This window comes from Acomys russatus, chromosome 6 (assembly GCF_903995435.1).
Source record: "Acomys russatus chromosome 6, mAcoRus1.1, whole genome shotgun sequence".
In the NCBI taxonomy this organism is placed as follows: domain Eukaryota; kingdom Metazoa; phylum Chordata; class Mammalia; order Rodentia; family Muridae; genus Acomys; species Acomys russatus.
In genome coordinates this window covers 6,704,725-6,718,849 of record NC_067142.1, presented here as the reverse complement: position 1 = coordinate 6,718,849, position 14,125 = coordinate 6,704,725, and positions in this window count along the sequence as shown.

The following is a 14,125-nucleotide window of genomic DNA, read 5'->3' as shown; positions in this document are numbered from 1 at the left end:
TCATCCTTTTCCCAGGTATGACTTCACTTCTCCATCCCTTCATAGGTGAGCATTGTCATCTAAATCTATTTAGCTAATAAAAATGCATGTGAGCCTTAAGAACCAATGTAGAATATGACATGTTCTCTTCTCTCTCACTACAGTGACCTCTAAATCTGTGACAGAGTGGAGCCTCCTTCTGCTTGGATCTCTGGGTTGCGGAGCCTGAGATAAAAATGGCAAACATTGGATGACAGAGACATCAACTTTTATAATACTAAACCACAGAGCTTTCAGAATTACTTGTTACCTTAGTGTAACATAGCATATCCCGATGAATGCAACAACTGTTAACTTCTCAGGAGGAGGCTAATTTGTATGACTTGCAGAGATAGAATATATCTACTGATGTAGAGTGTTGCACCACTCTGGTGTTTCTCTCGTGCAAAAGAATGAATTAGATTCATTAATTCACCTTCTTCCATTTCTCTTCAAATTTAACAGCATAAGTATTTGAAATTGGAGACATAAAGCAGCATTGTAGTCTTTGGTCCTTCTCTAACTACTAAAAACATATTCATCCACCAAACTCCATCTCATGAAGCTTTCTGGTCCAGAGCTCTCTAGCTTTTGGAACTCTCATATATGGATTTCATATCCTGTGTGGAAACCAGTACATTTCCTCTTGTTGTGATTCACTGTGCCTGAATGTTTAACGTTCTCTACCCTTTGGACACAACATGTTCAGCACCCTAAAAAAATCATGGAAGTGTATTCAAACTCTTATCATTATTCTATGACAGATACCTGCCTTTGACTACCAATCAAAAATTCAAATACCAGAAAGTTCTTGGAGAGCCTGTGGTTCCTATTCCATGAAGACAGCTTGGAGTTAGGCAGATTGTTACATTTTTCGATGGAAGGACTATATACTGCTATTTATGATCAGAAAAAAGGTGTCCTCCAATATTGTGAAAATAGCAAGTAAAAGTAAAGCTCATCCAATTCATAATATAGAACACCGCCACTTCTTTCCTCTGAAGTAATTAGATCTCTTCTTCTACCATCCTGCTTTAGCTATTTGGTGCCTTTCTTAGATTGGATGAGAGGAAATAATAAGAAAACTATTTGGTGCCTCTTTGCCTCCTTCATGGGAATATGTTCCATCACTTCTTCACTATCCTGTGCTGCTTATTTTGTTCCCAGTTGTGGCCTATTTTATAGACTGTTAGGATGAAGCATTTCCTTCCAAAATTTGTATCCTTTCCAGAACTTCAGAATGGGAATTTAATTATAAATAAGGTTACTGAAGAGACAACTAGTTAAGGTGGGGTCATATTGTAATAGCAAAGACCTTCAACACAGCATTTACACTTCTAAAAAGAAGAGAAGAGAGCTAGAAATCTATATCAGGCACTGAGGGAAAGTGGCCATGTCATATAGATAGAAAGAATATAGTTAAATAGCTACAGGCAAAAAAAAATGCCAAGAATTACCTTCATCCTCCCAAAGTTAAGAATGAGGCACACACAGATTCCACGTCTATACCACCATAAAGGAATTAACTCTATAAACACTTTAATTTTGGTCTTCTAAGTTGTGAGCTTTTTAAAGCAGCTATGTTTCAGCCAGAAATGAAAGCAGTGGTTTCGAGCTGTATTCTTTCTATTATTCCTTACCCTGCCTGCTAATTATGAAATAATAAGCGGGGACATTTTTATAGTCAGTCAGAATCATTGTATCCACACATGGTTCTTCAGTGCTTACATCAGGGCAACCAAAGGACCAGTAACCACAGCTGTGGTTGGAGTATTTGAAATAATAGAAGATCATCAATCACTGAGGAGATGATGAGAAATGTGTGGCTCAAAAGGCAAAAGTAAAGAGTGAGGCTCTACAAAGCAATAGCCATGTCAGCAGTTAATGTATATGCAGAGTACATTGCTCAGCTGTAGCTGTTTTTCTTTTATCTTGATATAGCGTTTTTCAGAGTAGCCCTGGCTATCTTGGACTCACTATCTAGAACAGGCTTGCCTGGAACTCAGAGATCTGCCTGCCTCTATCTCCTGAGTGCTTGGACTAAACAACTGTGCCACCACACCCAGCCCTAACTATTAACGTTTATTCATTTGTTTTTCATCTGAATGAGTTGGCTCATAGGTCAGATATCTGGCAGACAACACACACACACACACACACACACACACACACACACACACACCCCACTAGAGTAGAAGCCAGAGAGGATCCAAAAATATCAGCGTATAAGAGGTCTTATCTCAGACATGTGAAATGATAGATCCTTCCACCTCAGAAATAACAGTACAGAGCTTCTTAGAATAAGAATGGAACTCAGTTCAACTGCAAGATGGAACTAGACATTGGAAAGTGTTTGTGGGAAAAGGATGGAAAAGGCTATTTTGTCAATGAGTTATTGCCACAATGGGGGAGGGGAAGCCACCTAGGAAGATGACACATGATGCTAATATCAATAACACTGTCATGAATGAGGCAAGAAAGAAGGAAGTTTGGATAATATGAGAAACAAAGTAAACTCTGACACTGAAGAATCTGAATGTCTGAACTGAAAACTAACAAATAATTAAAGAGAGAGCCAAAGCCCATGTCCTGATGCCTGAAACTGTCCCAGTGCTGACTGTATCCCAGCATTCAGGGTACCATTCTGGAAAAGAGTTACCAGAAAGAGGTAAAAGCTGGATTAAAACATAAATGAATAAAGCCAAAGGATTTCTGTGCACTTTCAGCATTTCAAATTATTCCAAATTAGCTGGGTGCAGTGGTTCACACCTTTAATCCCAGCTACTTGAGTGACAGAGGCAAGTGGATTGATATAAATTCAAGGCCAGTCTGCTCTTTGTAATGAGATTCGGGACAGCCGTACTCTGTCACAAAGAAGAAAACCAAATAAATAAACAATAAAAATAAAATATTCTAAATCTGAATATTCTTCATCTATACCTTAACTGTCCTCAACTATACGTCATATAGCAGAAGACACTGTAATCTATGTTATAGGTATCAGCCAGCACGTAGCAGATAGTGGCTTAAGCAACAGTTTTTTATTTTCTCTCATAATCATGAACTCCTGTGGTGTTTTTGTGATTGGGTTCTGTCAGGCTAGCAGTCCTGCATTCCCCTGGGCTTTCTCAATAGGTCACAAGTTAGCAAGGGTAGCTTCTGGATTCAGGCCTCATAGTGTGTTCAAAAGCAGAGAGCTAGAAGGTCTTCGGAGCATCATTTTAACTAGGAAATGAAGATCTTTCCTGAGGGATCCCAGTAAACTGTTTATATATCCTTACCACAGTTCTACAGTCAGACAAGGTAATGAACCCACATGCCTTAAAATCAACAAAACCTCCTAGCCAAAATGGCTTTTTTTTACTTGTTTCTTCTTATGATGGGAGAAGATGGAGGACAAGGTCACTGTGTTAGAAATGAGAGGGACTTGAACTTGTACTTTTTAGTTAATCCAAGAGTAGACTGAATGCTACTACGTCAGTACAAACCCGTTAAGACCAGGTGAAGCCAAAGGACATGGGTCATCTACAAAAGAACATGGAGATTCTAATCGAGAGAAAGGCATTCACCTTAGGTAGGTATGCTCTACAAATTCCAAAGCAGGAAGCAGCCTTCCCAGAGGCTCCTCTGAAACAGTTAAGAAATTATAATTAGACTTTGTTGTTCCACTAAGCCTCTCATCCCAGGAGCTCAGGGCACTTCCCTGCATCGTCTCATCAATCTTCACGCCATTCAAGGCAGCTGGCGTCTATTGTCATCTTTATTTTCAGGATGAAGGAACGGAGATGTGGATACAGGTTAATGACTTGCTCGGATGTCATATGCTCAATGAGTCAGCACCAGCTGGGGATGAGATCAAAACCTACTCACTGAGGACCCTAGGAAGATGCTTGGAGGTTATTTACATAGCCAGAGAGCATGAGGGCTGGCAAGATGGCTTAATGCAAGGAAGTCAGAGCTCTAGCACAAGATGAGGGAAGCAACACAACCCTGACTCACATGCAAGAAGCTTGGGCAAGACTCCTAACACTGACCATTTTCTTTACCTAAAACCTAGGGGAATGATGTGGACCCATCTAATTCACTGAGTATTCTAAAGATAAATGTGTTTCATTTTGTTTTGTTTTTTCAAATTAAGCCACATAAAATGGGTCATTCTGTAAAGTCCAAGTCAGTGTCAGGCATTGTTGTTGTTTGATAGGTTGGTTGAATCAGTAATTACAATGAAATTTCTGCTCGGGGCTGAAAAATCACAGTCCTAAAAAGCAGCCAGACAATTATACAGAGATTGTCCTGGATGACGAAGGTTCCTTTTTGTCATTAAATGTGTGAAGAACACATTGCAGCACTAATTATGAGGAAAGTGCTTTGGAAGGTGAGGGATAAGAAGGCTCTGATCCCAGTCCTCTAGAAAACACAGTCAGTTTCAGGAACAGACAAAGCAGCATTTTGTTCTCCAGTGAGATAAAAAGGGACAAACTCTGTGGTACATAATGAGGCGCACAGGATGCTTGTATCACCAGCAATCAGATGCTAGGAGGAAGCCTTGTGGATGCTAGTTCCAGTGTGATAGGAAAGGGGAATCTAGCTGAGAGTAATGTTGTCATGAATAACTGGAAGCTGAGTGTGTTAAAATTAGTATTGATGGAGGGACAGGTGCATGAATACTGTCTGTAGACATTCTACTGAAAACTTGTTCAGCAGGGAGTGTGTGTGTGTGTGTGTGTGTGTGTGTGTGTGTGTGTGTGTGTGTGCGTGCGCGTGCGCACATGCGCATTTGTGTTTTCATTACTGTGTTCCCTAAACAGCACTTAAAACCATTAACTGAGGTCAGAGAGCCATAATTAACTCTTGCTACAAGGTCACAGAGAATCAGCAGTCTCAAGCTGTCATCTCTCCACAGCGCTGTTGAATGCAGCCATCTTGTCTCTCAGGCAAATGCTCACTGTGTGGCAGGCAGAAGACAGCACGCTTAAAGCACTCCCAGCAGTGAGCTATGTTATCCTTTCCAGACTGTGCTACTTCCTACTTGTCACTGACACTTAAAAGAGTATGTGATGTCTATTCCTAAAGGTTCTTTTAGGCAAGAAACTTGGGTTAAAGGCACAGAGATGCATGTACATGAACAGAAGGAAAGAACAAATTGTAAGGATCTAGAAGAGCCCAGTGGTACCCAGTCCTACCTGAGTACAAATGTTAGTGATGGAACATGAGCTTGTGGTTACTCAGGTTATCACGGAATTAGGGCTCCCAACAAGGAGAAAGGATTGAGACGTGCACCACGTGGAGGCCAAATTGAAAAAGTAAGGATGAATTAAAAACAACTTCCAAACATCTGCAAACTTCAGCCGTGAAGAATAGCACACACACGCGTGCGCGCGCGCACACACACACACACACCAATTTGAGACTGACAGTTAAGTCAGGGCTGGGCTAGGAGCAGAAAATTTTCTACAGCTAACTTTCAACTGTCAGCTATGCTTTCTCTTTCTCCTTACCTTCCCCCTGGATTCCACATCCCACATACACACGAATGTTAAACCTGTTTAAAGTGTGAACCACAGTAAGACAGATTTACATGATGATATAAAATATAATATGTACCACCATCTCTATTTTAATACACAACACAATCAAAGCAATGTTGCTTAATGCATCAATACTCTGTTGTATAAAAAATTACCCTGTAATTTGTATTCTATTCTATTTCTTTTTGAAAAATTCAAATTGAATTTTTCTAAGTTGATTTATGACCCAGTAATGGCTTATACTTCATATTCTGGGGGGCAGGACTAGACTACGACAATATGAAAAGGAGAATTCTCAGAGCTAGATTTTACATGTTCCTTTAACAGCAGCATGGAAAATGTGAGAAGGAGGGGAAGAGAAGAAAACAGAGGGAAGGAAGAAGAGGGAGGCAGGGGAGGGTGGGGAGGGAGAGGAGTCCTATAGTTCCACCATAACCTAAGGCGTAGACACAACATCAAATAGAGCATGAACTCAAAATTTAAAGAACAGGAATGAAATATGTCTTCTACAACCGACTTGCTCAGCTCAAATTGTTGTGTTTGGAGAGGACATTATAGTAGAGTTGAAGAAAGTTATCCAAAATTAAAAATAAGACCACCTTCTCTGGGTACTCACAAGATAAACAGTCCTGAATACAAGTTGGGTGGGTCAACACCATGAAAGCCCATGACAAGTGCAACGCAGAGGGACTAGAAGGCTGGGTAAAGAGAAATTACATGCTCAACCTGATAAAGATAACATAAAGAATTCTGGGCTAGAGAGGGACAGACCTCCCACAGTAGACAAGGGAAGAACTCCACATTAGCAGTAATGTTCTCCGCATCAGAGATGAAGAACTTTCCCCATGGAGTGTGCTGACAGAGCATGTTAGAAGAGGCTGCCAGCACAGAAATCTGGAAAAGGAAAGCTCCCTAACACATCTTCCTTTGTCTCAGCATCCATGCCCTTCTTTCTGCAGAGAAGATAAAGCAATAGACCAGAACATCAGAAGTGGTCCAGTTGCTTTACTTCCTACAAAGCAAATTGTTTTCAGAGGAAACATTTCACTCCTGAGGCAGTCAGTCCTGCTTCTGCCATAGGAGGTTCTATCTCCTCCTGGGTGTCCACAGGAAGGGAGAGCCTCAGTCCTCCTGCACCTGGCTAAGCAGGTGGAGCTTCCAACGCCGGAAGCCCAGACGCTCTAAGCATATGTTGGGAGAAACACATTCCACTCTCAATGTTTTCTCTGTTTTTAAAAAAGCCACAGTAGATATTTAAAAAGCAACAACCTCCCTCTCATCCACTATGGGCACTGAGCTCAAGGATTCCTATCAAATTGTCAGAGAGCAGTATTGTAGTGCATCCTGCAAGACCTCAGGTTCTTCATGGGATGGGAAAGTTTTCCCTGATTATCCCATCTCTTGCCCCAGGGTAGCTGTACAAATAACCCACTGGCATCTCAGGACAGCACACCACCCAGGGTAACTCCATGTGGTACAACAGATACTGAAAAAAGACACCAAGGTTTCCAAATCTGAGGCAGTACCAGAAAGGAATCAGCCACTTTTATTTGTTCTTGTTTTGACAACTGCTTGTTAAAATATCTAAAGGGATGAAATTGTTTGGGCTGGCTCAGCATGGGCATAGAATTCCTAAAACCATACCAAATGAGCTGCTGGTCAGAGTCCCTTTGTTCTCTCCACACCTTCCTGCAAACACGCATACCCACTGCCAGCATGTATTATTTGTCTTCAATGAGGTGGAAGGAAAGTATTTAAGATAAGGTAGGTTAAACTGGCAGGAGCCTTCTACCAAAACCAGTGCTCAGAATTAATAGATGATTGTTTTGCATGCATGTTTTGACCCAAAAATAATTGATTCCCATGAGTTTGGTTTGGTCAATTGAGTGGTTTAAAGGTTCATAAACTTTGAGATGAACAAGGTCTGTCACTTTATGTTAAAAAAAAAAAAAGTCAGATAGTTCTTACATAATCTGAGAGATGTTTGAACCAAAATCTTATAAATTGTATAAGAAAAGTACTCATGTCATCTCATGTCTAAACCATACTGTAGATAGCCACTGTGTGGTTAAATGAAGGGATTGTAACCATGGACAACCCCTTGCCAACTGGAGAGTGTTAAGTTAGAACCACCAACCTAATTCTTTCCTCTTTTCTCACTCCAGTTATCAGTGTTTGAGATAGTTTTAGGGACATGGATGATTTTTAGTACACACACCAAAGAAAACCTCTGTATTCCCCCCTCCCTAGGAGAGCACCATCAATCAAGTCCAAAGAGTCTAATTGTTTTCATCTGTTAACATTGAATGATTCTTTCCACCTTTGGCAATGTCTCTCTCAAAACATTTGTCTGGATCCTATGGATATGGTGAAAAATAACTCATATATTTTCTATAGTGGTTCTACCCTGTCCCTAAGATTTATGTTTCCAAAGTCACTCCACTGCCACCCATATAAAATAATTTTGAATATAAAAAATTTGAGAAATGACGAAAGCCTTCACTTACCAGGAAACTGGAACAGAGGGGAGGGCATCCTATTGGGACTCTAAATGAGAGACGCATGGGAGAATAGCAAAATAAAAGGATACAGAGGGTCCTAGAAATCTACAAGTAGAACAATATGATAGGCAGATTTGGGCCCAGGGGTCCCGCTCAAACTAAGGCACCAGCCAAGGACAATACAGGACGTAAACTTTAAACCCCTTCCCAGATCTAGCCAATGGTCAGAATATTCTCCACAGTTGAGTGGAGAGTGTGATATGACTTTCTCACGTACTCTGGTGCCTCACATTTAACCATGTCCCCTGGAGGGGGAGACCTGGTGGCACTCAGAGGAAGGACAGCTGGTAGCCAAGAAGAGACTTGATACCCTATGAGACTATACAGGGGGAGGTAATCCCCCTCAGGAACAGTCAAGGGGAGGTGAATAATGGGAAAATGGGGGGGGGGAGGAATGGGAGGATACAGGGATGGGATAAACATTGAGATGTAACAAGAATAAATTAATTTAAAAAAATTTGAGAAATGGCTGTAAATCTTGATATATTTCTGTAATCCTAACTACTCAGAAAGGTGAGATATAAGTGTGCAAGTTGACAGCATGTCTATTCTAAGGTATGGGTAAACAGAAGCCTTTTAGTGCAGATATGAGGGAGAGAGAACAACCAAAGGAATCTGGAAAAGTCCAGAGCAGAAAGACAATGTAGTAGGCTGAACACGGCTGGCAGACTGGACCAAGCCATAGGAGAAGCAAGAACAGAGCTGAAGGAGTGTAAGGGAGAGCTAAAGATGGAGACAAGAGGGGACAAAAGACAACACATAGCTAAAGCATCAGGGTTATAAGGAGACAATATGTAGCTGGAAGGAGGGAAGTTCCTGAGCTGGAGAAAGTTGGGGTGGGGGAAGGCAAAGAAGAGCAGAGAAGAGCCAGAATGCCAGCATGGACTGTGAAATGTGCAACAGTTAACTTGTAACACTGAGGGAGCCTGGAGGCTACCATGGATTTTTGGTATGTTAATAAACACTACAAACAGACTTCTGTCCCTTTGGTAGAGAGGAATGGACTTCACTGTAAAATTTAAAGTTTTTTTTCTATGCTTGCCCTTGCTCTGAATAATGATATGAAGACCTATGTACTTATTAAAAGCTTTAGGCACTATATCTGGGCATACTCAACTATTCTAACCTGATAATGATGACTTGGCCTACTTCTTAGCAACATGGTCCATTACCTGTCTTTCCCAGTCTTGTCCTGGCACCTCCTTCTTCATCCATGTTCAGATGGTGATTTGCCCCTCCTCTGATCCCCACCTGAGACTCTGGGGATCACTGAGATGGGAAGTCCTGCCTTATCCTCTGCTCAGCTATTGGCTGTTCAGCTCTTGATTTAACCAATCAGAAAGTGATGAAGAACAATTTTTACAGCATACCAAGACAGGAGATGCTTCATAATAAATAATAACAATACCAAAGTCCCACTTGTAATCAGATCTCTGCTGGCACAGAAATAAGCCTTTGAGTACACAGTACACAAAAGCATCCTCCAACACTTCACAAGTTTCTAAGGAATGCTGCCATTTGTCTAACTGCCAGAATTGGGGGAAATGAAGATTCTTTTGGACCTGACAAGGAAGATAATGAGTTTAGATCAGCCTGAACAACATAGAACTTTTCTTAAAAATAGATAGATAGATGACATATGGATGGATAGATAGATACATACATACATACATGAGGAATGATTAGAGGTTAGGATTTATGTAAGAAAATATTAGTGACTGAGCTGGTTGTAGCTTAAAGGCTTTCTACCATGTGTAGGGCCCTGATTTATGCACCTATGTCACACCAAAAAGTGGGGTTAATTTTAAATATCGGCTTAGACAGATGATAATGCCTAGCTCTTTGGCAAGCATTAGTTTAGATGTTAATGTATTTTGCAGAGGTGAATAGCACCTATAGTGATTTTTGAGTAAAGGTTCAGTTCTGTACTGTTGATATGGCTTGTCTAATCAGGTAAAGGCCTCAGCAGAAAAGACTGACTTTTCTGGAGAAGAGATTTTGCCTTAGAAATACAACATCTCTCCGAGTTTCTAGCATTCTGGTCTGCTCTACAGAGTTCCTATCTGCTGGACTCTGCAATGGTTTGAACTAGTGCTTTAAGCTAATTCTGTGCCTGTATGTGATCTTTCATTTTGTATCAGAACCTGATACAATTTTCAAGGGAATGTTTCACTTTTGTGTTTCCTAGATTAAAGCAATGATGAAATGACTTCTATAAGATTAGATATAACACAAGACTTATATTTATGTTTGACTATCCATTTGTGCTCCAACAGGCCTTGTGCCTCACTGGAAACTGATCTGAACAACACTTATGTCTCACCCCTCTTGGCCTGAAGGGAGCCAATGGCTGTCTGATGAGAACATCATCTGACTTTGAAAAGAGGTTTTCTGCTTCTTTTTGTTCTTCCAAGAGGCTTTTGCATAAGGAGCATAGTCTTTCCTTCCCTCTGGTTCTTTCTTTTCTTGTTCCTTCTCCCTCTTCTTCTCTCTCCCCCTCTCCAATGTCCTATCTCTCTCCTTTTGGCAGCGAACACCACTCCACAGAAGTGGTAGTGCTAGCAGCTGCCTGATATTCAAAGGAAATGAACATGACTCCTGCTAATGCTATTGGCCTAACTGGATGCCCATCCTCAAAGCCTGCACTGACTGCTGACTTCCTTTTCAATGAACTAATGCATTATTTGTCTGCCCGTTTGGCCCTTACTTCTTAGCTGCAGCCAAATAACCAAGTTTCCATGCCCTCGGTTTCTTACCTATATACAAACACAGCAGAATGAGGGGACCTGACTCCTCAAACTCTAACTACCTGAATTGTACTCTTATGTGCTGGCACTAAACCACTGCATTATTTGCCAATTAGTGTTCAGGGATGCCATTATTGCAATGTATTTCTAAATATATCATCTCTTTTAGAGCTTGAGAATTTCAATTCCATAAAGCATTGACTCTATTCATGTTGTCCAAGCTGGCTTTGCATTCTGGCTCAAGTGATCCTCCAGCCTCAGCCTCCCAAGCTGCCAAGCCTAAAGACGTGTGTCTCCTGGCCAAGATACAAAATATAATTTGTGGTCATTTTTTAAGTGCAATGAACTACTCTTATCAAAATTATCTTAGTAATTTTCATGTAGTTTTTTGGTATATGAAATGCTCTAACAAATTAATAATAAGTAGAAAATCAGCCTAGTATTAAAATGAGGAAAAAATAACATCAGAGAGCATAGCTGACACAAAATAACAGCAGAGAGCATAGGTGACACAAATGAAACCTAAACATATGAAGGGAAGAGCTGTTTACTCTCACCCAGCCTGAGAGATGCTGTGATGGATTGCCTGAAACGTCCTCACAGGATCATGTGTTTGAACAGTCAGTTCCCAGCTGGTGATGCTGTTTTGGGAGGTGGAAACTTTGTAACTCAGTCCCTAGTTGGCACATGTAAACTAGCAGAAATAAACTTCTTAAGAGCTGTAGTCCCATCTCAGTTCCCATATTTCTTTGTTACTGGTCTGCCCACCATGACAAGAAGAAGCAGCCTTATGATCATATCTTCATGGATAGGACTCCTACCACTCCTTCCCAGCCATGACTTAATGAAAAGGACTCCTACTACTCTCTCTTTCCCAGCCATGACTTCATGGACAGGACTCCTACTACTCCTTCCTAGCCATGACTTCATGGAGAGGACTCCTACCACTCCTCCCAGCCATGATAGATGGAAAGCATCAGCTCAAACAAACCCCTACTAAGTCACCATCATTGGATATCTTGTTATAGCAACAGAAGTGACTGATACAACTACAAATTGAAGTGGCAAAAAAAAAAAAAAAATTGAAGTGGCAGATTGGCACATATAAAATTAGTAATTTATCAAAAAGCTTAAAGATACTATTGATAAAGATATAATAAAATGACTGTTTTAATCTATAATGAGAATTATCACCATATAATTATATGACTTGGAAGTTCAGTATTTGAAAACAAATATGTATCATACAAAAATGGCTGAAGTATCACTCATTTCTACAACTGAATTAATATTTATCTTTTCAAGAATTGAGGCAGTAGAATGGGATGATCATCTCAGCCTACATGGGATACTAAAACCAAAGGGCATATATTTGTTGACATATAAACAAGTATTTATTTCTTCTGAAGTGAGGAAGAACAAAGCACTAGCAAATTTGTTACCTGGTTTTGACATGTTGTCAAATAGAAAAGGCCTTCTGAGTCTTTACATGGTAAAAGAGACTCCCTACTTCTTTGGAGTCTCGTAAAAATGCTCATCCAAGCCATGAAGCCAAGGCCTCAATCTAATTACCTCCCTCAAAGTTTAAGATGCTGAACTACCATCTTGAGGTGTAGAATCTCGACATACTGATTTGAGGAGAAAGGATGGGACTATAACACACACTGAACTGGATGTTACATCAGAATGGGAAGGGGAAGCATGAACTCTGATTGTATACTAAATTTTTCTAAAGGAATGTCTAATCATATGTTTGTACAGAGAAAACCAAGAAAGCTGATGACAAAAGCAAGAATTATGCTTAGGTTAGGGGTCATAATAGGGAACTGAAAGGTAGGACTAAGAAAGAGGCTCAGTTTTTCACTAAATGCTTTTAAATTTTCTGACCTACAAGAATATGTCAGTTGTTTTGAAAATTAAAAAAAAAAGCTTGAGGGGAAGTAAAGCTATTATTACAAACACATTTTGTAATTTGCTATAATTTGTTTTCAGTAACTCAAGCTAAATTACCAGGCTTATGCTTTGGATAAGTGATGATTAATGGTCAGATGTGAAACAATGACTTGGTACATTTATTCTCATTTCCCTTTATGTCTAAATAAGGGCAGTACAAAATGGATTTTGAATTAAGAGCTAGACATCAATCTTATCTATAACAATTTAAAAGCTGGTTTGTTGGGCACTTGACTCTCTATGCATTGTACCCCTGAAGTGCCTCATGTAGATATCTTCCCTCCCAGTGTTTTACCACATTTTCACCCCCACATCACAAATACTTTCTGAGAGCCCAGCACAGAACAAATCAAGCACAAACATTACCTTTCTGGTCTCAGAATTTTTCACTATTGTCATTATTCAAGCCATATGGAAAAGGCAATGATGCCATCAATAAGTTGAGAGCTCGGGCTCTTTAAGTTCATAAGGCACAACAGATGTACCAACTGTTGGCACTTGGGAAAAGAAAACAATGGCAACTCATGGGCAACTTTTGGTCCACAAGAAACAGTTTTAAAATTAGCCTTGGGGATTTCAAAGTGCTTCAATAAATGTTTGCTTGGGAAGAAAAATAAGAAAGAAGGGAGGGAAAGAAAAATAAAGGGACCAGCTGATAAAATAATCCAGGGGAAATAACCTATGAATCTGAGATTGACACATTCATTCATTATTCATCCATCTACTCCTCTAACAAATGTAGGGCAAGGTGCTGGAAGCATAGCTCAGTGATAAAGTGCTTACCCAGCATTCCAAGGCTTAATCTTAAACCAGGTTTAATGTTCAGCACTCAAAGAGGGAAGGGGAAGAGGAAGAGAAAGAGGATTAGGCACACTATAAATTACACAATGTGCAGCAAGTGGGAGTTGTAATAGAAATAAGGGAAAGACAAAGGTATAAAGACGAATGGATGAAGGTGTTGTTTTGGTTAAGTGGTAGGGCAAAGGGATGTTACTGCTATTTTGGATGGGTGGTGGGGCAGATATTTTTAAAGAGAACACATTTGAGCAGAAATATTGAGTGAGCCATTCAGCTGCCTGAAAGAACTTCCTAAGCAGAAGCAAGAACTGTGGCAACCAAAGTCCAATCATGGAAATGTACTTGGAAAGTTTAAAAAAATCAAGAGGCAAAGAAGAGAGAATGTCCTCATGGAGTTTAGAAAAACATAGCTGAGAAACAATGTCAGCATTTCTCTCAGAAAACACACCCAACAGTTATATAATTCCACAAAAACAGCCCTAGGTCTCTAGAGCAAAAATAATCTTATTTATAGAGAAGA